We start from the raw sequence: 25,568 nt of genomic DNA, 5'->3' as shown, positions 1-25,568 counted from the left end.
CTGTTATGCAGCAAAAGTAAATGGGGGTGAGGGCCAGTGAGGAACCAGCCGCAGAGCTTACATGGTCCAGATTTGGGTTTTTGGTATTTGTGTTGGCCAGGTTTCCTGGAAGACAGGCTTATATTGTATTTATATAGATAATCCTAAAACTTCTGTGTAACGGTTACAGAATCATATTTGATGTTCCAGAAAAATAGAATAGTGAATTTCTTATGCCTCAGTTCTGATAGCCACAGCTACTGCTTTCTGAGACAGGTGCTTCACTTTTCCTTGTCTCTGCTTTCTGCTGTGTGTGATACATGCTATGCACAAAGAAGAGATTATAGTAATACCCATAATTAAAAACAAAACCAAACGAAACAAACCAGCTGCTATTTTACATTTTCATACTGTTTTACACCTTTAGGGAATCAGAAGCTCAGCACAGTGAGGTGCATCGGGAAAAGAAGAGACTGAGAGTCAAGTGTGTTTAGAAAAATGGGCAAATTCATTTAGAAACATGAGCTTATCACCTGGTTGATTTAAAACGTTAACGCAAATAAGAAGTATCTGGCAGATAGTCTAAAAAATGATCCCTCAGTCACTTAGCTCAGTTTAAAATTTCTTAGTCTTAAGTATCTCTAGTATAAAGGATGGGCTAAATTATTTTTTCAGATTCCTCCCAAATCTAAAGTGATGTGATTCAGGAGGACTATGACATATATTGTAGGAGTTGTTTCAGAGCCATTTCTATTTTCTTGTCACTTTTCTTAGAATTTAATACCTTTTTAAAGATAATGATTCTTTAGTTGAGTCTTAACCCATGAAAAAGAGTCATGTAGGGTGAAGATAGTATATCCCACACTCCTTGCATTTTTATAATATGAATCTTAAAAGATGGCATGAGATTTCTCATTATAAATGTGCCAAAATGATATTTGTTCCATTAGAGGGCAATTTAATTAAGTATTATACTTACATTATCAAATCATTAAGGTGATTATCTTGGGTAATAGAAAAATGAGATTATAACTGTTTAAAAAAATAGGTGCACTGAATTTCTTTTCTTAAAGGTGTTTTCTTCTACCCTCATTTATTTCTAGCCAAATACGCTGAGAATAACTTGTGCACAGGGATGTGTTTTTTGCTGTTGAGGATGCAGGGATGGATGAGTGAGAGAGACTTGTTCAGTAGAGCGGGTAAGATGGGAACCTGGGGCCTGTGCTGAAGAAAACTGCTGAGCTCTGGAAGGCACACAGGGAATGCGGTGGGCATCTGGAGGAGGGAAGGCTAGCACAGGGCCAAGAGTGGCTGGAACATGTTGGGCAAGATCGTAGTTTATCACTGGATTTTGTCTGATGATGGTAGTGATGATGGGTGTGCTACTTGGCTGGCTCACTTTTGAGAAGAAACTGCAGGAGTGAACCTGGTGGCCTGAGTGGCCTTCCCCCCTCCTCGGCATCCTCGGCATCGAATTCATCATGGCCAGTAGTGAGCAGAAAGGCTAGAAATTCTAAGATGGTCTGGCCAGAGCCTGGAAGACTCTGCATTTCAGGTGGAAAAATTGGGTTTTCTTTCCTCAGTTGCTAAGGTTTTCCAAACAGATGAACGATGTGATCAGAACTGGAGTTTAGAAGATAAGTTGGGTGGTTATTCAAAGAAGGACTAACAATTTATGTGAAACAAATAACTATGAGAAAAATTTACCTATTGGTAGCTTATTTACTGGTGTTACTTTAATCAGGATCTCCTGTTTAACTTAATCTTAACTGAATCTCCTGTAATCTTAACTGAAGCTTTTTTCTCACAATACAAAAAGTCATCAAATTGTCTTTTAGGTGACTATCCACTGAAGATAGCTAAGCACATACACTTCAGATACAAAGTAGGGAATAATCAGCTTAAGGTCCTGATTTTGATTTTTCTCCATCCGGTGTGTTCTGATATTTATTTTGTAATTAACTCTGTCTCTTCGCACTCCCCTCTCTCTTTTTTTGAAGGCATTTTAAAGCTTTGTCTTAACAGTGTTTTGAAAATGTTATTTGATTAAGAGTAAGTATATCCCAATTTCCCCTCCACTCTTAATTTATCAAGCCTCTATTTCCATTTCAATTTATTGTTTTAGGAAAGCTGTTGCCTTATTTTTGACAATCGTTTGTCTAATTCTTGTGAACATTATTTGATGTCGATAGTCTTGAAATTCAGAGTAAAAGCATCTTGGAAAGAAAGACGAAGTCTCAAAGCTAGGAGGTGAAAGAGTTGGAATTGAAACTTAGATCTGCCTGATACAGAGCCATTTTATATCTGTAAGCCTCGGTTTTCTTATCTGTAAAATGGAAGCATTGATAGTACATTTTTTGTATGAAGTGATCATGAGAAACTAAATGAAATGAGATATGTAGATTGCTTAGCATAATGCTGGCATAGGTTGTTTATAAGCTGTGTTTTAAACAACATGAATTAATAGAAGCGCAGTGTTTATGAATCTAAAAAAACTTAATTGAGTCGATTGATAAGTAATTTTTGAATGTTTTAGTTATAATTTTTCTTTTCAAGTTCAATATTTGAAATTACCCAGTTTTTAAAATGTTAAGCACTCTTTTAATTTTATGTCCTATAATGAGTGAAACTCGTGTCCTCAATAGTTCCTTTAATTTTCCCCTACAGACTGTCATTCTACACGTTGAGTTCTGTTTTGTGTTAATTTTTACTGCTCTCTCCCTCTCCCCCCATTGAAATGCAATAGTCCTGTAGTGTCTTAGTGGAAACATTGTTCTCTTTGTTAGGGCTAAAGCAGTGCCTTTGTCATTCCTTTGAGACATTCTGCAGATGCCATTTTGCAGCTCTGAAAAATATGTCCCTGTCCTCCTCGTGCAGTGTTAAATTGTGTGTGTGTGTATGGCTTGGTATTTTAATGAAGTCGTAGTGAAAACTTGACAGTGCTACTTGTCATATGATAACAAAACAAAAAAAGGCTCTTTCTCTATAGAATGTAGCTATGTGCTCTCTGTCTCTCTGTAGCTCCGTGTGGTCTGAAAGTAGGTCCCTCCTGCACTTAGATACGCTCTCAGATGTTTGATATTTTTTGACTGACCTCATAGGAAACTGTTAAAAACAACTCCTTCTGAGCAAGAACTCAGCCTTTTGTTGATGTGTATTGCTTTTTAAAGATCTCCTAATTTACATGTTCTTAATAGCATTTTAAGTGGCGAGTATACACTCTAATTTGCTAAGTGGCTTTAATCCTTGTATTAAGAGGAGAAGTGGGGGCAAAAATCTGTTGGGAAATTGCCCTGATAAAACCCAGGAAATTCCTCTCATTTTTTTAAATCCAGTTAAAATCTAACTTTAAAAAAAGGCCTCTGATGTCACCGTGTCTGAAAACATGTGCTGCTGGAGTCCAGTAATTTCTTGTACATAGTGCCAGGCTCAGAAAGAGGAGCAGTATGAATGTTCCTCTGTGTTTTAGGTAAATCTATACCACATGGCAGGGTACCAGTTTATTATAACTTTGCTAGGACTTAGTCATTCTGTTTTGTATTGCCTTTAAAAGCGCTAAGCAGGAATACAGAAATAAAGGGAGAAAACTTCATATTTTTTGCTTCTAATAGACTTTTAAGTTATTTAAAATTTTTTCTTAATTACAATAGTAACATGTTCAGTGAAGAAAAAGTTGGTAACAGAGAATAACACAGATAAAGCAAAATTTCCTGTTGCCCATATTCGGGAACAACCACTGTTATCATTTGGGCTAAGCATTTCCAATCTTCTATCTGTCAATTTTGTACACATGGGTTAAAACAACAGCAGTATCCTTTTAAACCTGCTTATTTTTCCTTGGGACAGTGTGGCAAATGTGTCTCCGTAAATTCTTAAGATAATAGTGCCTGCCTTTGGAAATGTTAATCCATAGGACATTCATTCATTAGATGGACTCAAAAGTTCTCTATTAGTTGAAAGTACGTACATTTATTGCCGATGGATACATGTGTTAGAAAGGGGTAGGCTAATCATTTTGGATGTTTTCCAGGATCATAAAAACATAACAAGTCTATATTAGAACTGTAAAGAAGCCTTTGAAACAAGGAAAGATCTTATCACAGGAGCCCTGGCTGGTCCTGGACAGCTGGCTCACTGGTCTCCAACAAGAGCTGGTTCTGCTTGGTGGCTCGACTGCTGCCATCTGGGGCAGAGGCACAGAGGGATTACAGTGTTTGTATATGCTGGCCATCAGCTGGACTTGTTTTATATAATGATAGCAAGCCCTGTGTCATGCCATTCTGTCTGTTTCTTTTAAAGATAAATACACAATCGGTATAGGACAGATCCTGCTACAATGAACTCCATGGCAGAAATAAACTCTTTATATGGATATTTCTATATATTAAGGATTTAAGTGGGAGAAAACTCTTCCAAGGAGCCTTGGTGGATACTGGGGATACTCTCCCCAAAGGGAACAAAGTACCTGAGGCCCTGGCCTCATTACACTTGGGTCCAACAGGAAGAATATTTACTTTTGATAGATAGATTATAAGATGGCAAAACCAAATTTCCTTATTTTGTTATAACTATGCTGTTCTGTTGGTTCACTTAACATTTGTTGAATTTAGGTGTTCCAGCATGGTTACCGTGGAATTTATAGGGAATAATGGGAGGAGATAATAAGGGATTGAGAGGAAGGGTATGAGATATGATATAAATTATGGTGGGACCCAAAGTACTGAATAGAACTAGCGAAAATCATTAGACTGGGGTTGATTATGGTGGAGGAAAAGGTCAGGTAGATGGTGACAAAGGGGAAATTAGTTGTGGCAGCTAAGTTGGTTTACATGAGTGCTACATTACCCCCCTTTTGTCTGATACATGTGTGTGTATACACACATTTCTATACATCAAAGTAAAATATATCACTGTGTATGTATCCTTTCCTAGCATATAGTCATAGTTAGGCCATACAAAGTCCTGTTGGCCTATTGCATCTAGAAGCAATGTTTTGTCTCAAAGAACATGATCTACAGGTAATGTTCATTCCTCTGGTTCCACTTCCATGAGCCAAAATGTCACTTGGCAGCCCCTTTGCAGAGGTTTCCCCCTACAGTCCTCAGCCCTGCCCTGGCTGTTGCGTAGCTATAAATAACATTCTGCAGGTCATCAGTTGTGTGATTCATGGGGTAAATGATTAGGTAAGTGAAAGCGGTGACTGCTCTGGATATAGCTTGTTTTTGAAGTGTGACTCCTGATCAGATCTTACTGCCCTCGTTCTGTCCACTGGGATGATTGCGTTTATCCACCGAGTATATCTCAGGGTCGTCTCAGAGAAGCAGTTGCATTACTCAGCCCAGTTTAGCTTGACTTCCCCATTCGGCACATCCTGCTTTCCCTGCCAGTGGGTGTTGTTGCTGGTGCGGCAGTGAGTCCCTGCTGGCTTGGATTGCCATCTACTAGACTTCTCTTTGACAGCCTTGTGATTTGTGAATGTTTGTGTGTATTTTACTCTCACAGATACCCTAACTGGGCTTCCCTCCACCCCACGTTTGATTCTGGGTATCTTGTGGCTTAAAAATCTGTAACAGAGCGATTGTGAGGTTTGGTGATAAACTGCCTATTTCTAACCTTACACCTGAAGGCTTGTGTTGGATTTTCTTTTCCCCCCAAATGTAGACATGGGCAGTGGACAGGCTAGACAGGGAGAGTCAGCATTAATAAGGACACGGAAGCATGAAGATTCATTTCGTGTTGAGGGGCTGACATGACTGGGGCACAGAGCGTGTGAGAGAGGGGGCAGAAAGCGGAAGAAGGGCTGTGGGTCTGGCCTGGAGCCAGCCTGTGCTCCACCCCGAGGGTACACTGAGGTGTCTGGCCTTCATCCTGGTGGCTCTGCAGAGCCACTGGAAGCCTTTCAAAAATGATTATTACTTTTTTTTTTTTTTTTATAAGGAAGGGACATAATTAAAATATATGTGCTTTAGAAGTATAACATGACAGGTTTTCTGGAGAATTACCTAATTTACCTGGATAGCTATTCTGGTGATGTTTAGTGTCAGTTAAAGGAGGCTTTTTTTTTTTTTTTTGTTACTTCTATTTATAACTTCTAGGTGACATTTCCAACTCCAGTACTGCTCTCGTATTTCTCTGTGCCGTAAACTCTGGTCTTACGAATTCTCCTTTTTTGGTGGTATTTATTCTAAAGGTCTTTTGAATCAAATATTTATTTAACTTAATTATAATAGTAAATCTTGTTACCAATTAAGTACATTGTGTTTACTACAGATTAATAATACGAAGGTTGGGAATACTGATTGAAGTAAAGCTATCTTTAGTTACTCTTTATTAGATAAATTTCTACACAGTCTTACTATGTGCCAGGCTGGGAATTCAAAAGGCCGAGATGCTGCTGAGTTCACAAAAAGACAAACTGATGCCAAGAATTAAAAAAAAAAAAAAAAAAGGGTCACTTTAGCAGTAGAAATACGTATAGAGAAAGGACAGCAAAGTGAAGCCTGCATGGAGGGAGGAAAGGCTTAAGAGTACTATGGCCTGTACTATTTCTCTCTCTCCTCTCCTCTTCTCTCTCTCTCTCTCTCTCTCTCTCTCTCTCTGTGCGCCACTGGGATTTTGTTTGTAGCTAATATTATTTAATGAATATGATCCAATTATTAATTCATCATCATGTGTTCCTCTTGCCTAGTTACTGTATTCCAGGTACTATGTCAGGTTGTGGGGAAAGACTGCAGTCTCTACTGTTTAGGAATCTGATCGTTCACGTGGAGAAGCAGCTAGTCAATACAATAGCAAAGAGAGGCATCCTGAGGACTGGGAATTGTCCTGCAAAGCTGACAAATACATTTTTCTTAATTAGTCTTTTTGCTTAATATTTAAGGGAATCTTATTGTGTATCAAGTTTGTGAGAAGGGAAAGCCTTTTGTAAATCACTTTACTTAGTTGCTTAAGAAATATTTGTTGAATGAATGAATCTTTTGTGTAAGAATAGATTTTTACAAACTGTTAATTCAAAAGAATATTTGCATTAGTTGCTACTTGCTTTTATTACATGGGAAGGAAATTTTTTTTTTTAATTGAAATTTCCAGGAAGCATCACTGTCCTAGGGTTTTGTCCAAGCACTTTTCTGAAGCCAATGGGTGGGTGTATATTTAGATCCAAGAGAAACAAATTATAATCATGGATGCGAACTTTTCACAGTCTTCTCAAAATAAAAGCTTGAACATTTTTTTAATGCTTTTCTTTTACAAAGACTAAATATCCCATTTTAAAGAGGCATAAAAACAAAGGTAATATGTTAAGCTTACACGGACCTTTATATTGTTCTCACTACTTCCCTAGTAATTAGCAGAATCCCTCAAAATGTTCATTGAGCCCATAATTTTAAACCATAAAAATTGTAGAAGTAGTTATATGGTGAAGTTCAAGTAACATTGGACATGGCTATTTTAAAGAATGTAGGCATTTTGGGAGTCAAAGAACAAAAATATTATAGCATTAGATTTATGAAGGCAAGCAAAAGAAAATAATAGATATTCAATGAGATCTTTCTATTAAATTAAACAAATTAGATACTTTGAAAGTCTCTTAGCTTACATTTATTAAGTATGAATGCAGTTGAGAAGAGGTAAAGACTTTGTAAATTGTAAAGACCCTGTAAATGCAAACTGGGTGTAACCCACAGGTTTCTTAAGCTTCCCGCCCCTCTTGTGACTACCATCCTGTTTTGTTTGGTACAGAAGAGGACCCAGCTGTGGAGCTGCCTGTAGAGCTGCACGTTATTAACCCGGTAGAAGGGGGAAGTGGAAAAGGGGTAGGAGAAGAGTAGTACAGCTGTAAAATTGACATATTTTAGGTTCAAAGCCTCTGGTGTTTCTAAATTATGGTCTTTAAACAAAGGTTGTGTAGTTTAGTAACTAAAATTTACTTGCATGATTAGGCTGTAAACACCTTCAAGACATTTATTTGTATACCCTAAGTGTAGTCTGTCGACCACAGTTATTTGCAATATGAGTTCTTTTTCTAGACTTTGCCTCCTTACTCTTCCACTAAACAGAGCGTCCCATTCCTGCTGTCGATGGCCCTCTCTTTGTTATCACAATTTATTATTTACATCACAGTTTGTTTCTTCATACCAGTTGTGTTCCCAGTCCTTATAAGTCAAAGTAGATTTCTTGTACACAACAGAGAATTGAATCTTGTTTTTTGTTTTGTTTTGTTTTTTGTACTCAACCTGACAACCTCTGCCTTTTAATAGGTACATTTAGACCATTTACATTTAATCTGATTATTGGTGTGGTTGGGTACCATCTTGCTATTTGTTTTTTATTTGGCTCATATGTTGTTTCTTCCCCCACCCCCCACCCCCCCCCACTTTTCCTGTCTTCCTCTGGATTGGGTGTTTTTCTCTGATTCCATTTTATCTTCACTATTGATTTATTTGTTATTCCTCCTTGTTTTACTGTTACTCAATCTAAATTGATCTCATTAACTTGCCTCCAAACAACCTCCTACTCTCCTTTTTTGTTAATTATTTCACTAAATAGCTTTGCCATACAAATAATTGCCCTTCATCTTTGAGCGACTTCATTACTTTGCTTTATTTCTCTGTCCCTTAAGTTCCATGTGTCACTGAATTCTTACCATTCTATTACTTGAATATTTCTTGAATTTATCCACTTTATTCCACTGATACTTTCCATATTAAGACACTATAACCTGAATAAAGCTGAGCTCTCTCATGGTCCAGTTCTTACTTTGGTAGCTAAAGAAACACGAGCCCCAACAAGAGATGAATTGATAAACCATATTTTTACTCTGGTCTCTTGAAAAAAAAAATCAAAACAAGAAGTTGCATTATAACATTAAATTTAAAAAACGTATCTTCGTTAATTTGTGATTTTTTTTTTCTGATTCTGTTTCATCACATTATATAGACCAGCCAGCCTACAGATGCTCCCTTTGACCACTTTGCTTCTCCAAAAGAAACACCGACTCTGTTTCAACTGAAGTTTTTTTTGTTTTGTTTATGAGTCTAGGCTTTTCTGTTCTCTAGTAACTCAGCCCATTCCACAGTGAGTCAGTCAGGCAAGCTACTTTCAGAAGTAAAATTACAAAGTCAGAATTCTATTTGAGAGACTGTGCCACCCATTTGTTAATTTTGTTTTAAACATTGTACAGCTATCATTTTTGTCCGTATAAAATGACGTGTTCTGTTTGGTTTTTCTGCCTTTTTCTATAATCTGGTTTTTATATTATAGTCAAAGTAGTAGTTTTAAAAATTTTTTAAATTGATTTTAGAGAGAGAGGGAAAGGGATGGAGGAGAGGGGGAGGAGAGAGAGGAGAAACAGAAACATCGTTTTGTTTTGTTGTTCCACCCATTTGTGCACTCACTGGTTGATTCTTGTCTGTGCTCTGACCGAAATCCAACCCACGTCCTTGGTGTATTTGGATGATGCTCTAACCAACTGAGCTACCTGGCTAGGGCTCAAAGTAGTAGTTTTAAAGTTTTTTATTTTTGTGATTAAAGACTGTTCATGGCACCAAATTGTTTTAAAAGAGGCCTGAAGTTTTTAAAGTTACTTTTATCTTACGAGATTCTTGCTGTTCTGGATTTTAATTTACTGGTCGTGTCTCCCTGCTTACCTATCAGATTTTCTCTCACCTGTAGACTTTTGTATGTGTTGGCAGGAATATCTACTCTCAGGCTTTAATTTAGATGTAACTTCCTCAGGGTTGCCTTCCTCCTGTGGTTCTTCCTTCCACTGGGCCCCCTCCTTTCTGTTAGATTACCTACTGTACGCTCTCTATAAACAACTTCCTTTTTCCCCAGTTGACTCTTCATTTGCCTTTCTCCTCCATCAGGTTTTTAGGTCCATAGAGTCAGTTACCACATCTGCATTCACAATTGTCTTGCACTTAATGGTCTCTCAACAATTATTTGATGAATGAATGAATGAATGAATGAATGATGACTTGAATGATCTGATATGGGGCTTCCTGTCCTTTGTTCTTAGTGCTTAGCTTGTCCTGCTGTGCTGGTTGGTAGCCAGTGTTCCTTTGGTGGATTATTGGCCTGATAGTGAGATACTCTTCTTAATATTTTTCTCACTAAACACAGGTAGGTTACTCTGTACCCGCTTGAGTAGGTAGATTCTATCTATCATGTTTAGTTTTTACAGTACCTGGAACTCTATTCTTGGTATGCAAACGTTTATCTCGTTCTGTCACCTTTGGGTGCCCTGCCAGTCAAATAGTCTTTTTTTTTTTTTTTTTTTAAGGAAATCCTGGCTTTTAAGATAGCTTTTCTCTATTACCGTATTACTGAAACTCTCAACAATAGTCACTTTTTAGGAAATAAGGTAAAAGATTAATAATAAATAAAATAGTAGCACATACTAGAATTAGGGACATATTCTCTGACTTCTGGGGTAACTTCCAAGTTATCACTTCAGGTTTTGATTTCTGTAATCCTCTCTAAAGATCGCACATCATTGTTTTAAACTGGGTATCTATGCTTAAAAGTTCCCAGATCTTGAAAATTCTCCTTGTCTTCTGGGTTTGCAACCTTGGCATTATTTTTTAGTTATGTCTCTTTTTCATCTGCTGTCTACTTAGGCATCAACCTTTACGGAATATTTTCTCTGAGATTTATTTAATATCAATCCTTTATTTGTTATTACTACTGCTGCCTCCACATGAGCCTAATTTTGTTCCCAAGCTTTATTGAGATATAATTGGCAGAATTGTAATATATTTGGAGTACAACATGATGATTTGATATATGTATACATTGTGAAATAATTCCCACATCAAGGGTAACACATCCACCACCTCACATATCAAACTGTTGTTTTCTTTTGGTAAGAACGCTTACTCTATTGGCGCATTTCAAGTATGCAGCACAGTATTATTAACTGTTGTCACCATGATGACGACTACTGAGCTTGAGTATCTTTTTCTGTGATGATTGGACATTTGTATATCCTCTTTGAAGAAATGTTTATTCAAGTTCTTTGCCCATTTTTTAAATTGGGTTGTTTTTCATTTTGTTGTTTAGTTGTAGGTGCTTTTTATATTCTGCATACTAGAAGCCTACACCTCTTTCCTTCAAAGAGCGTCATTATTTTAGCTCCTACATTTTAGGTCTTTGATCCATTTTGAGTTAAAATTTGTATATGGTGTCAGGTAGTTCAGATTCATTCTTCTGCATGTGCATATTCAGTTGTCCCAGTACCATTTGTTGAAAAGACTATTCTTTTGTGGTACATATATACAATAGAATATTACTTGGCCATAAAAAGATTGAAATTTACCATTTGTAACAACATGGATTGACCTAGGGGGTATTATGCTAAGTGAAATGTGTCAGATAGAGAAAGACAACATGTGATTTCACTTATATGTGGAATTTAAAGGAGCAAACGAACAAACAAAACAGGAACAACTCAATAGATATAGAGAATAAATTGAGGGTTGTCAAATGGGAGGGGTGTTGGGGGCTTGGTGAAAAAGATGAAGGGATTAAGAAGTACATATTAATAGTTACAAAATAATCATGGGAATGTAGAATACAGCATAGGGAATATAGCCAGTACTGCTGTAATAACTATATGGTGCTGGGTGGGTGGGTACTGGAATTATCAGGGGCATCACTTCTTAAGTTACGTAGTTGTTTAACCACTATCCTGTACACCTGAAACTAATATAAAATAATATTTAATGTCAATTGTAACTGAAAAAAAAGAAAAGACTATTCTTTCCTTATTGAATGTGCTTGGCACCTTTGTTAAGATAGAATGTCTATAGATGTACAGGTTTATTTTTGAACTCTCAAATCTATTCCACTCATCTGTATATTATTCTTATGCCAGTGCCACACTGCTTTGATTACTCTAGCTTTGTAGTAAGTTTTGAAATCAGGAAGTATGAATCCTTCCACTTTGTTTTTCTGTTTCAGGATTTGTTTGGCTGAGGTCTCTTGTGATTCCATGTGAATTTTAGAATTAACCTGTTCATTTCTGCAAAAAAGGTGGTTGGAATTTTGATACGGGTTGTGTCAAATCTGTCAGTTAATTCGGGGATTATTGCCATTTAACAATATTAAGTTTTTGAATCTATGAACATCAATTTATTTAGGTCTTTTTCAATTTGTATGAACAGTGTGTTTTAGTTTTCAGTGTACAAGTCTGGTTTCTTGGTTATATTTTCTCTTAGGTATTTTATTTTTTTTGATGCCAGGTGGAATTATTCTTTGGATTGTTTATTGCTTATGTATAAAAATACAGTTCAGTATGTATATTGATCTTATATCCTGAAACTTTGCTCAATTCCTTTTTAGTTTTTTTTCTGGATTTTTAAGGATTTTTTTCTTTTTTAACATATGATCATGTCATTTGTAAACAGAAATTACTTACTTTCTTCCTTTCCTCCTTCTTGGATACTTTTTATTTATTTATTTTTTGCCTAATTGTCCTGGCTTGAACTTTAAGTACAGTGTTCAATAGAAGTTGTAAGAGAGGATATCCTGTCTTGTTCTGGATGTTAAGTGGAAAACTTTTAGTCTTTTGCCTTTAATTTATGATGTTAGCTGTGGGTTTTTGTAGAAGCCTTTTCCCATGTTGAGTAAGTTCCCTTCTATTCCTAGCTGAGTATTTTTATCATGAAAGGGTGGCTGGATTTTGTTAAGTGCTTTTTCTGTCCATTGAAATGGTCATGTATTTTTCTCTTTTATTAATATGATTTATTATATTGGTTGATTTTTATATGTTGAATCATCCTTGTATTCCTGTAATAATTCCATTTGGTCATGGTGTAAGATCTTAATAATCTTGTTAGATTTGTTTTGCCAGTATTTTGTTGAGGACTTTTGCCTCAGTATTTATTAGTGATACTGGTCTGTAGTTTTCTTTCTTTCTTTCTTTTTTTTCCTAATGTCTTTGTTTGGCTTTAGTATCAGGTTGTCATAGAATGAGTTAGGATATTTGGAGTTTTTGGGGCGGGGGCTTGATGAAATATGTTCTGTAATTGTTTGTGGTTGCACAACTGACTGTATTAAAAGCCTTGAATTGTATACTTAAGTGGGTGACTTGTATAGTACTTTCTCAGTAAAGCTGTTACCAAAACAAAACACAAACAGTCTGTTGGTGAGCTTACCTATTTTCTTTAACCCAAAGTCACTATCCTGGCCTTCAAAGCCTCAACAATTTTTCCAGCCATGATACTTCGGCATTACCTCTAACTCCTCTTTGTATGTCAGTGATCCAGTGATTGTGGTCAACCTGCTGACCAGCTCACCACTTCCTAGTCCCTGAGGTCTCCCAGAACATCTTGTACCCTGCCCAGGGACATTTCCATGTCTTGAATGTCCTTGTCTCTCTTTCCTACCAATGACAGTCCACCCTTTCTTGGCAGTGTTCTCAAGTTTCTTCCATTTATTATTCCAACTTGCAGGTATCTTTTACTCCCAAGTCCCTAAATCTGATTGTTACCTCACTTAAAAAAGTTATGTGTGATTTGGAATGTGTGAGTTTCCTTAAGGAGACAGTGGGACAGAATATTTGTAATCAGAACTGTTCTGGGAAATCTGGTATATGTGTTTGTAGTACCCATAGGCATATACTTTTTAAAAATTCATTTGCAATTAACTCAAGTCTATAGGGTTTACTTTTCATGTTGCACTTCTCTGGTCTCCCCAAATGGTTCTTAGTGCTCTGAAGAAAGGCACAGTGTGGTATATTCAGCAATGAGCATTCAATGCCAGGTGTGTATTGATGTACATGTATATGTTTGAAAGATAAAACAATTCAGAACTCTCAGCTGTTTCACAGTCTTCCTTATGTATTTCTAAAAAATATTTTTGAGAAAATTTTTGTGTTAGAGTAGAAACAGTTAAGTCTTAATGCATAGCGTCCATGTGCAAATGTGAAGCATAGGTAGGCAAGTCTGGTAGGTAAAGGCTGCCTTTTCATGTTTGGTGAAGTATAACTGGGAGGTTACATAAGCATCATGGTGTATTGTCAAGAACATATTTCACCTAAAGTAGATTTGGATTCACATCTTGGGTATCTACCTCTTAGGTGTTATTGAGTTAAGCCAAGATCCAAATTCAGGTTTGTCTAGCTTTAGGACTGACAACCACTATGCTATTGTGCATTCGATGCTTATTAAAGGAAGTTATTTTATTTCCCTGAGCCTCATTTTATTCATGTATAGAATGAACTTGCTGTGCAGAGATGTTTTGAGGCATAAGGATGTTTGTAAAGCATTCAACAGAGAGCTTGCTCACGAAATAGGCAGGCCTGTTTCTGTTAGTAAAATACACTATTTTGTTTGCCTTAAAACAATAAGCACCAACAAAAGATTTTGAAAACATGTCTAAAACTTATGCAGAGAAATTTGCTTATCTTTCAGCTTTATAACATTAAATTCTTTATATTTTGGCACAAGGTTTTCAGTGTTCTTTTTCTCTAGAATTTAGATAATTTTCCAAGTAAGTCATTTGCTAGTAATTACTTTCTTTCCCTCTATTGTCTTTTTTGTTTTTGTTCAGAATGAGTTTTAATCAAAGAAGTACACTTTCTTTGTCATTAACTTCCTTTCTGAAGAATTTGAGAATATCTGACATTTGTGGTTAACTGAAGTTGTTACATAGTTTAGCCTTAGGTTTTGCATTCTTGGAGTGAAGTTTAGGAAGGGTGGATTTTTTTGTTGTAAGCCATAATAGAAATGAACTAGAAAAGTGGTTATTGGTTTTCATCTTGGATACAAAAGTATTTGTATAAGAGTAGTGTTGGTGTTGTTATAGAAACCTACTCAAAACTACAGCAGGGAAAGCATCACAAATGAAACATTGACCTTGTTACCTGAATTGTTTTTCTTATGTTGGAGTTACTCATAATTGGTTAAAAAAATGTCTGACTTTTCATTCCCAAGTATTATAAATATTCAGTTACCATAAGTTCAAAATACATCAGTACTGAGAACGCATGCTGATATTAATCATCTAAATGTTTTTGGTCAGTGCTACTCCTTAGAGGTTTGGGAAAAAACTGTTAAGGCAAATCCAAATTTCTTGTTTGTGATAGTGATGGCTTGTAATTTAAAAAATGTGTATCTTCTGGTGTTTCAGGATAGTTTTGGTTCATTTGGGAATTTTTCTTAATGAAAACCATGTATAGATATTTTTTTCAAGTTTTATTTATGTTTTCTTTTACCAATTTATTATGAAGCTATACCAGCCGTGCTGTCCATTTTAGCTGTTTAATAAAGCCACAATTTGGATCAGGAGAAAGTGGTTCCACTAAGCAGTTTGTAGGGGATAATAGCTCTGCTTCTGGCTTTTATAGACTGTCTTGCTCAAAGGAAGAACAGCTAGTGAGTCAGTTGCAACTTCAGTGGAAGATGTCTTGCAGCTGTGCCTTTTTGGTTTTGTTCCAGAGATAGTATTTGTGTGTACTGTCAGAATGTCTTAAAGGCCCGCCCTGGAAAGGATTCAACTCTGTAAAAGGAGTTTTGTTTTATAACCTTTCACATATTCTTATGGGGTTCTGGTGGTGATGGTGGTCTTCATTGTCTTGTCTTTTAAACTGGCATTTTATTGAGACACAGGCTTCACAGTTTGAGAATAGAATTTGCAGTTATAGTTATTGTATCTTGTGAAATACACTTAGCCAAGTTCTTGGCACACACCATGATTAAAACAAATCACCCCTCTTCAAATCTTGGGATTTCAGTGAGTTATTTTTTAACTTCTGCCCCTATACGGATAGGAAGATGGCATTAATTTGGTTATATTTTTCTAGGTAATTTAATAGATATGGATTTACAAATCAAGTTGACATATTAGAAGACAGATTATGCAGGGAATCCCAAAGTTTGTAAAGTTTAAGACACCAATGACTTCTCATTTTGAAAACTATTCAGTTTAACCTGTTTTGAGTCATGTTGATACAAATGATAAGGGAATTATCATTGAATATGTCCTAGGAGATTGACCATATATTCTCCAAAATTTTTACTTTTCTCCGTACCCGCCTGTCCTCCCCCTTTAACTGCCCCCAGCACGCTCCTGTCTTCCTGACTTCTTTAAACCTCTTCCTGCCCCAGGTACCTGCCTCTGGTCTCTGAGGTAGCGGTGTTCCTCTTGCTGCCCCAGATTAAACCCTTCTCTTGTGGTTTTGATCTTCTTTTCACTCTCTTTTCAACTACCTTCTGTCCATTTTTCTTTTTCTCCTTTGTGTCTTCAAACTCTCCCCCCTTTGTCTCTCCCACGGAAAAGCCTGTACCAACCAAAACATCTTCCCACAACCTCACACTTATTACTTCCCTTTTTCTCTAGCCCTTTCCTTATCGCTAAATTTAAGATTAATTTACGTTATCGCTTACCCTCCTCTCTTCAATATTTTTTAGTAGCCAGTTGGCTCTTTCTGTCACCTTCCAGTGAAGCTGCTCTTTGAGGTTCCCAGCGATGTTTATTATGACACTTTTAAAACCTTTTTGGTGCCCGAAGCAATCTTCGCTTGGCCTTTGTTGTTGTCCACTCCTTCCAGCTTCACTCTTATCTTCTGGTTTGCTGTGTTTTCTCTTAAGCTGAACCTGCCCAGCCTCCTTTATAGGTTCTTTGCTCTCTGTCTGGGGACTTACTACGAGCATTTTTCTCACTGTTTGCCTGGGGTGTTACCCACCTCCGTAGGTTCAAACAACACTCGCTGACGAAGTAGTTCCAAATCTTACCATGGAAACCCGGACTCTGTTGTTCAGACACGTATCTCTAGCCATCTTGATTTTCCAGCTGGATGTCACACAGTCACCTCAGTTTAAATGCATTAAAAGTAGCAGCTTGTGGGTTTTTTTTTTTACCCCTCTTTCCTACTCTTTGGAAATCCACGTTTGGGTGAATGGCACCACTATCTGACCTTTGACTGCCAGGAACCTGGGAACTTTGTTCCCTATTACTTTAACAGTCCAATTTAGTATCAAATCCTGTCCGTTTACCTACTAAACATTTATTGACTCCATCTCTTCCTTTGCATCTTTGTTGCCTCTGTCTTAGTTTAGATGCTGTTTCCTGAATCTCTGGAGCTTCTTAACCAGTTTCCTTTCATTGTGTCACTTGTTTTCACACGACTGCCAAAGTAATCCTTCAGAAATACAAAATTAATATTGTTTTCCATTGCCTACAGGACAGATAAAAACATCTGAGCTTAGCATTCTGATCACTTATTATTTGGCTGCCTCCTTGTCTCTCTCCTCCAGTCCCCGCCCTGTGTTCCAGGCAGATGAGGCACTTACCATTCCCTACAATGCATTTATCTTTTACAATTCTGTGCCTTTCACTTATTGTTCCCACAGTGCTTTTACCCACTTATATTTGGCCCAGTAAGCTCCTTCTTATACTTCAAGGTCAGCTCAAATGTCTCATGGGGAAGCATTCTTCCCCCATTAAGTCAGTTACTGGTGAATTGCTTGTCCCTATATTCTAACTCTTACTCTTTTTGTAGTACAGTTATTTGAGTCCTCTGCTTTTGCACTGCTAGAGCCAAGTTTTACACAGGTGTGTATCCTTAGCAGCTATCAGTAAACAGAGTGATGTCTCCCTGGGGAATGGATTATTGCAAAACCCAAAAGTATGGAATTAAAATTAAGATTTCATGGGGAAGGGTAATGGTGAATACTCTGGCTTGATGTTGGATAGTCTTTATTTATTGATTTGGGTGAGTAGGGTCTGTGGATTGAGAACATATTAACACTTGTTCTTAGGGATTTTTTTCATAATTTAAATTTGGAGAGTTGGGTTTTAAAGGTGATGCTACCGGAGGAAATGAGTGAAGCTACAGTTTTAAATTACGAAGGGCTGAAAGTATTCTGGGTTCGCGGACAGGTGCTTAAACCTTGCCGAAGGCCTGTATCAGGCAGAAGGAAGACGGTGATGCAGGTGAAGTGAGGAGAGGGCCCCAGATGGGGTGTCCTTCCCCAGGGCATGATGGGTAGCTGTGCACTACGTCCTCCATACACCTTACCATTTCCTTGGCTTGCCCTGGTAGAAGTCATGGTCAACTATATGCAACACTTCTCTTTTTCTGTGTGTGTTTTTTTTTTTCTTTTTTATAAGAATCTTGTGTTGACATGTTCGCTGTTTATGTGGTTCCAGTAGGGCCTCTTGGATAGTGGGGGCCCTTTTAAAGGGAAGGAGGAAAAAGAAAGAAGGGAAATTATAGGAGGGTGGCTTAGGGTGAGGAAACAGTTTTCCTTATACAACTTGAAGGAAAAACAGATAAATGGAATTGGTAGAAGATTACTGTATGGTAATGCTTGATTTTTAAAAATAAAGTTAAACAAAATGATACAGTCAACCATTTCTAGGGGAAAGCCTAGATAAATTTTTTGACCATTGCAATTCTGTGTTTAATAGTATCTAGCATTCATTAGCATTTGCACTTTACCTAGCAGCTGTTGTGATTCTCCTGTGCTCTTTACAACCCTATGCTATGTAGGCTGTTGCCTTCATTTTACAGACTTAACTAAGTGGCAACCTGGGGGATATATACAGACTGAGTATGAATTTATTATTCTTTCCAATCGGGAAGAGTAGGTAATTTCTTGGCAATTGCCTCTTTATTTTTGGAAACTTATAATTTTTTTTTTTTTAGGGGGGGGAGGGTATAGAGATATTTTTGGATGCCTCTTCTCAGGGCTCTTCTTTTCTTCTGGCCCTTGGGCAGCCATAAAGGGCCTCTCTATCCCCTGTTTTCTCCTTAACAGTGTCTCTCCCCTTCTCATCTGGGCCGGGCAGTCTGCATAGGGAAAGGCAATGGAATTACTAGTCAGAATCTGACTTCTAGACTGCGTTCTACAGCTGACTTACTGGGTAGCCCGAACAAGAACCTAACTTCTGGCCTCAGGTTCTCCATCTGTGAAAGGCAAGGACTAGAGGAATGCTGGGAGCCCTTTTGGCCCTAAATTTATTCTATAAAAACCCCATGTGCTCAGTCATATGTAGAGTGTTGCACACGTGCTAACAAGATCTTTGTTTCTGCTTTGTATCTAATGGGCTTTGTGATTGGTGCTTTTGTTTCTTTAGCCCCAGTGTGTGGCAAGGGGGTGTCAATACCACATTAGCAGTAGCATTTGTACATTTGAAATGAGAGATGAATGAACCTAAACATGGTGAGCCCATAATGTCTTTCCTTACCCTATCCCCCCCCCAGGGGAATTGTCCACTTTGCCTTGCCCTTCCTGTACTTCTGCTATAGCCCTTATCACATGTGGTATAATTATCTGTTTATATCTCTGTCTTCCCTGCTAGACTGTGAATTCCCTGAGGGCTGGTATGAGGAAGAACTTCTGAGTGGTAGACCAGTGTCTGGTGCAAAAGAGGAACTTAGCAAATGTTTCCTAGACAGATGTGGAATGAAAATAATACATTTCAAAGTAAATGCTGGATTACTCTACTGGTCTGAATGTGTAATTCTAATAGTGATGCTTTTGACTTTTTAGTTTAAAAAAACAAAGAGAATTAGCTTTGCCTAACACTTTCTAGATAGTTTCAAAACATTCACTTTTTGACTGTGGATTCCCAACCACCACTCCTTTATTCCCCGCCCCACCTGCACCTACTCTCTTTCCAAACCCCCTGTAAAAATCTTGGGTCATACAGCATGTTTCTTTCCTGGAGTTTCACAGATCTATAGTACCTTCTAATGTTACATTTTAAAGATGTGGTAGGAAGGAAATTTTGCGAATGACTCATGAGCAGTTGTGCAAATTATTCTGGATTTAGAGCCTGAGAGGAGTTAAGCTGCGGTGCTGTGTGATCAGAAGAGAGCTTACACATAGAAACCGTGGAACTGGTGCAGATTTTTTTCCTTTTTGCTGACATCGGATAGCAACGATCCTGTGAAATGTGGGCTGTTAGAAAATTTTATAGACCCGTTGAAGTTCACCCAGATTGAAAGAGTCCTAAACCTTTTCTCCATGTTTGTTCAGGAAGTATAATCTTGCCTGATGATTGGTCAATGGGAAGATCGTGTTCCTGTAAAATGAGTAGAATCAAAAACCAGAGGTTTGTTTTGAGTACTTTTTAGGTTATTTCAGGGTTATATCAGAAAACTCTGAGCTTTTTTTCTCGCTTAACAGATAGATGATTGCTTCTCAGATGGAGGCTACATGAACAAAGGTGGGAACTGAAAGCAGCTGTCTGTCTTTCTCAGTGTCTTTCTGCAATGTGGGTAACTTTATTTTCTGCACAGAATTTGGTTGTAGAGCTATGAATAACCCATCAGATTATTGGGTCCTTTATGTCTTACTCAATTCCATTCTTAGTTTCCATAAAGCCAGGAGGTAGGATGATTTTAGAAAATGAAGACATGATACCGGGTTTGCGATAAAATTCTGTATACGCACAAACCTGAAAAACAAATATAGGAAAAATGTTTCCACCTTAATTAATCCCAACCAACTCCCTTTAATATTATAAAAATAGTATTCTGAGATAAACCTCAAATTTTCCTTTTTAGTGGAAAAATGAGACAGTGCCAAAACATGGCTATTTAGGATCTTCCCAAGACAGATGTAATAGAAATAAATTCATATTAACAAGGTTTAATATTAAGACATGTAGCTGTTTTAACCAGTGTATTTTGTGTACTTTAATATGTTTAAAATCTTACTGAAAATGAATAATTTAAATGATACAGGACCTGGTTTGTGTGTGTCTTTGCCAGTAATCCGCTGAGTAATCTTCTATAAGTTATTTCACTTCTTTGGGTTAAGCTGACTCATCTGGAAAACAAGGATGTTAAAATAGAGATGATGCAGCATTGGTGGAGAAGTGCCTTTGATTTGGAAGGCAGCTTTGCTCACCACCGCAACACCAAGGCCACTAGTATTGGCTTTGAAGACCAATTTGGTATAAATTCTGTTTTTACCACTTAATGGGCATGAGTTTGGAAATTCATTTAAATTCTCTGGATTCTCTTTTTAATTATTAATAGTTAAATGGTATTAATGGTTTGTTTGGTTTCCATATCACAGTGCCATGAGACTTTCTGTTGTAGTTCCTTTAACATTTGTTTGAATAATGAGACTGAGATGCCTTCTAAGCAGGAATCTTTTATACTGGAGCCCGCAGAGGAGCTTGAGTGGCAGCATTCAGCTTTGGCTGCTCTAACAAGATACCGTACACTGGGTGGCTTAAACAACAAATTTATTTCCTTACAGTTTTGGAGGCTGGAAGTCCAAGATCAAGGTTGTTAGCATGGTCGGTTTTTGGTGACTGCTCCCTTCCTGGCTTGTTGATGGCCTCCTCCTCCCTTTAACCTCACGTGGTGACATGAGAGAGAACAGGAGAAGGTCAAAGAATGAGCAAGCGCTCTAGTGTCTTCTCTTATAAGGGCACTAATTTTACCGTGATGGCCCCCACCCTTATGGAATTATCTAAATCTTAATTCCTCAAAGGTGCCATCTCCAAGTACCATCATATTTGGGGCGGGGCATGCATAGTGCCTCAACATAGGAATTTTGTGGGAACATAATTCAGTCCTAGAGTAGGGGAGTTAAGAGGGCAGGACACCCAGGGGTGATGGGAGATATCTGGGCGGGATTGTAGATTGCTACAAGTGTTAACGTCACTAAATCCAGTGTTTATGTCAGTAGTTCTGAGACTTCTGGGTTTCATGGAGTAACATTTCAGAAAACAACTTGGAGCCAGTATTTTTCCAAATAAGTATATTGAAATAAATCTGTCACATACTGGAGTATTTATTTAAAAATGCATTTAACATTTAAAAAATAGGAAGAACATAAAATAGAGGATGGCACTTTGAATTGAATAAAATTTGCTCTACTGAGACTCACCAAATTGCCCTATTGTGAACCAGTGAAAACTTGGAAGTGGATGGGGAAGTTTATTTACTTCCCTTATACTTCCTCTTTTAAAGTTTTATATTTGTTCATTTTGACAGAGATTAATCTCTTCAGAGCTAGCTGTTACTGAAACATATTTTCAGTAAGTTTCCCATAAAGCAAGCCTTACCCTTTCTCTAACAGTTGGCACAGGTGACATCTTGCTTATTTAAGTATCTAAAGTGTTTTCTTTGTAATCAAAAAAGACCTATGTTTTTTCCTATTTTTTAAAAAAGTCTTTGCTGTAGGTGAATGTGAACATAAAATACTAGTTGATATCAGAACTGCTTGCTAAGACAGCAATATGGTAGCAGTTTGAAGTTGTAAAAATGCATGCCTGGGTCCAGAGTCTGACTGTTTTCGTCCTGATTCGTTAATATATCTACACTGTGGAGTGGCGGCGGGGGACAACAACCAGAATTTAAATTGTGGGAATGTAAATTGTATAATTGAGGAAGATTAGTTGTTTCACAGGTTTCTCTGACCCGAATCTTAAAAAATTAATGTGTTGTAGAATTGTAGAATTGAAGATTAGTTGCTTCATAGATTTCTCTGACCTGAATCTTAAAATTAATGTGTTTTCCTCTAGTGTCTTTACATTTACTTTGCTTCCATATATATTTATATTCATATGACAAACATGATTACATTTGTATCCATCATTTCTCAATGTAAGGTTGACGAAATAATAAAGCAAGAATATATCAGCTTTGTAACTATGTGATGGGACCTATAAAAATACATTAAAGTGAGCTATCAATTGTGAAATGAATAAGCAAATTCTTTTACAAGTGAATCAAAATTAGTATTTCATTTTTATATATTTAAAACTGGACTATATATTTGCAGGGTTTTCCCTGGAAATGTATATATCACTTTATAGTAGTCTATAAATAAAGATGATTAGCCCATATGTTGTATACATATACTTTTGGTGTCTATTTGTAGGGTGGAATAAAATGACAAAAATAAAAACACAGTTGAGCAGAGGAGACAGCATGCAAAGTAAAAATCATACCCACAAGAACAGAAAAAATTCCAGCAATAATAGAATTTAAAAAATTATCATAGAATTATAGTTGTGTCATTAAAATTATTCTTTATGTGAGCTTTTTTTCATATGGCGGGTAGAGCAGGCAACAGGAAGATGACTTTTTCTTTGACCCACGTGAATTCTCTAGCTGAGGAATGAAGTAACTCGGAACCAAGCTGGGCTTTTCTACTGAGCATGCCCTTCTCCAGCAGTGTCCGGCTTGGGTGGCGCTGGTCTTGCTCATTAAGCTTTTGCAGACTAGATTTCTATCAGTTTTCCACAGCCTTCTAATGACAGGGAACAGCAGACAACGGCTTGATGTACTTAAAAGCTACGTATGTATTTCAAGGGGGAGGTTTTTAGGAAATTTCTCTTGTAGCAGTTGGGTTTTATTGTATATGCTTGAATGTTCTGGCTTTGAAAGAAGCTCGCCTTTGAGAGTGTCAGTATTCAGGAGACTGAAAATTTGGAAAATGCTAATGTGTAGGGTGAATGGAATCTGGGTAAGGGCACTGTTTGAAAAGAGAATATGTTCAGATATATTTGAGCTAAGCCCTATGAAAAAATATTTTGTGTGTGTGTGTGTGTGTGTGTGTGTGTGTGTGTGTGTAGTCAAGAGTCTAGTTTAAACCACTTGTATTTTTTTTAAGAAAATAATTGAATTTTGTCAGGTTATTTTTAACATGACTGCCTTTTCAGGTTTGCTCTATGACAATAATGAAAATACTTGCTTTATTTTATATACTTGTCCTGCTCTTGATTTATTCAGTAGTGAGTATATGGAAGTTAATTATCTTAAATTACATTAAGGACTATGTGAGGTTAATAGTGTTCAGTTATTTATTTTTTTTAACATGTCAAAGGAGGACAGATTTGAATTTCCTTTATAAGGTGCTTCATTTTCACGCTAACCTGATTGCAAGAAGCACTGTGGCTATCAGAGATTTGAGTTCACATTTTTCAGCATCTGCAAATTAGTGACTGTTAACAGTTATAAGAATTATATATCGTTTTGATGTTGTTACACTCTAAGTGTGATATTAGCTGAATAAGGGTATAGGCTTCAACACGTTGTTTTACTGAATATTTAATTTGTTGTCACATTGAACAAATGTGAAAATTCACCATGTTGTCCAGATGCTGTTATCCAGACTTAGGAAAAATTGTCTTCATGATTTTTCTTGATATAATCTACCAGTCTGACAACAACCCTTTTTTTTTTTTTTTAAAGACCCTTATTTGCATGCTACTTTCTAACAAAATGAAAAACAGTACTGCTGTGATGGATAGGCAGTGATTTTGGCAAGTTCCTTCCTTGTTGACTTTACAGGGAATGCCCTGATACCACTGAAGTAATTACTAGGTATTGGAGGTGGGGGGATGGGGAAGTGCATGTGTATTTGGGAAGTTTAAGTTTTCTATTTTTAGGCACAAGAAAGAACTGTCTATTTAAATGATTGGCACCTTGGGTGTGGAAATAAATAACTGTAAAAGTGATGCTGATGATTTGTATAGCTAGTTATAGGCCCGTTCCCCAACCCCCATCCCGCGCTCCCATCTCCTTTGAGTATTCCTGTGCATACTGTATGGTTTATTAATGACGTATAGTTTAACAAAGAAAGTTGGAAAGGGAAAATTTTAAACTTTGACATTTAGTTTGCTTGAATATTTTGGTGAACTCTAAGGTTGGATGCTTGTCGTATTGTCGCAGGATCCTCTACCAAGCCATGTTTACAAATGTTTGAGTTTTGGGACTCTTACCTCCAGAGAAAGAAATATATTCAGTTGAAATAAAAACTTGTCCTCGCAAGCACCACCTAGAAAGTAATTATTTGAAGCTCTTACAAAGTCAAGTAGTTTTGAGCTAAACTAATGCTCAGAGAAGAAATTAAAAAAAAAAAAAAAGGTTTTAAGCATTTCCAAATGACATGTCTGTAATTCCATTGTAGTTACAGCTTTTCCCACCTGGGGAAAGTTGCTTTTATCACTCCAGGCTTGGAGGGTTCACAAGCTAACAGTCTACAAGGCACCTTCTGCTAACTTACCAGAGGACTAGCATCAACATTTGGGTCTGCTTACCTAAGCTAGAAAGATCACTCAATTTATAGTCTCATTCTACTCTTTGGAAGTGCTGTAAATATTTAATATGGCAGAAGATCTAACAATTGAAATTCATGAAGTGAATTATATTTTTTGACAAGATTTAGGTATTCATGCTTGTCGACTCTAGTATTCCAAAGCTTACAGAGAAGAGGATTTGAAAGTGTGAGATCAGTATAGGCTCCAGCTTGGTGGCCTTGTCATAGTGTGGGGAGTTGATTGACTTTGACAAGCTTTTGTCTTATGACTTATTAAAATGCAGCGTCTGCAGCCTGTGCATTTATCCTGTGCAGTTAACCTTGGTGGATTGGTTGTTAGCTTATTGGTGAAAACCCTCCTGAACCCCTGTTATTTTTTAGCTAAAGAATTTAGAGTTTGATTCACACAGGAATAGTATTAGACTGGTTGTAGATTACCACTTGATACCAAGTGTATTTTATAATGGTCTGGGTGAAGATCCTATGCAGGAGGTAGTTGTGGGATGAGCTCAGAGAAAGTACACTCCCTAGTATGTGTTATGATTATGAGAGATTGTTGGTGTTGGCTTTGCT

At 37.1% G+C, this 25,568-nt stretch overlaps 1 protein-coding gene across 12 annotated transcripts in view; it reads left to right on the top strand.

Moving 5' to 3' along the window:
- Positions 1-25,568, top strand: part of EPB41L2 (erythrocyte membrane protein band 4.1 like 2) — a 214,260-nt gene that overhangs the window by 53,181 nt on the left and 135,511 nt on the right. Inside the window, exon 1 of one of the 12 annotated variants that reach the window (XM_054569952.1) lies at positions 23,148-23,252. The exons of the other annotated variants lie outside the window; for them this stretch is intronic. The gene's annotated coding sequence lies outside the window, so the exon portion shown is untranslated. Of the gene's footprint in view, positions 1-23,147; positions 23,253-25,568 lie in introns of those variants that run through there. 12 annotated transcript variants of the gene reach the window in all.

This window comes from Pteronotus mesoamericanus, unplaced genomic scaffold (assembly GCF_021234165.1).
Source record: "Pteronotus mesoamericanus isolate MK-2021 breed Mesoamerican mustached bat unplaced genomic scaffold, CSHL_Meso_final contig_20, whole genome shotgun sequence".
NCBI lineage: Eukaryota > Metazoa > Chordata > Mammalia > Chiroptera > Mormoopidae > Pteronotus > Pteronotus mesoamericanus.
The sequence above is the reverse complement of the archived record's forward strand: the minus strand, read 5'-3'. Positions and strand labels throughout refer to the sequence as shown.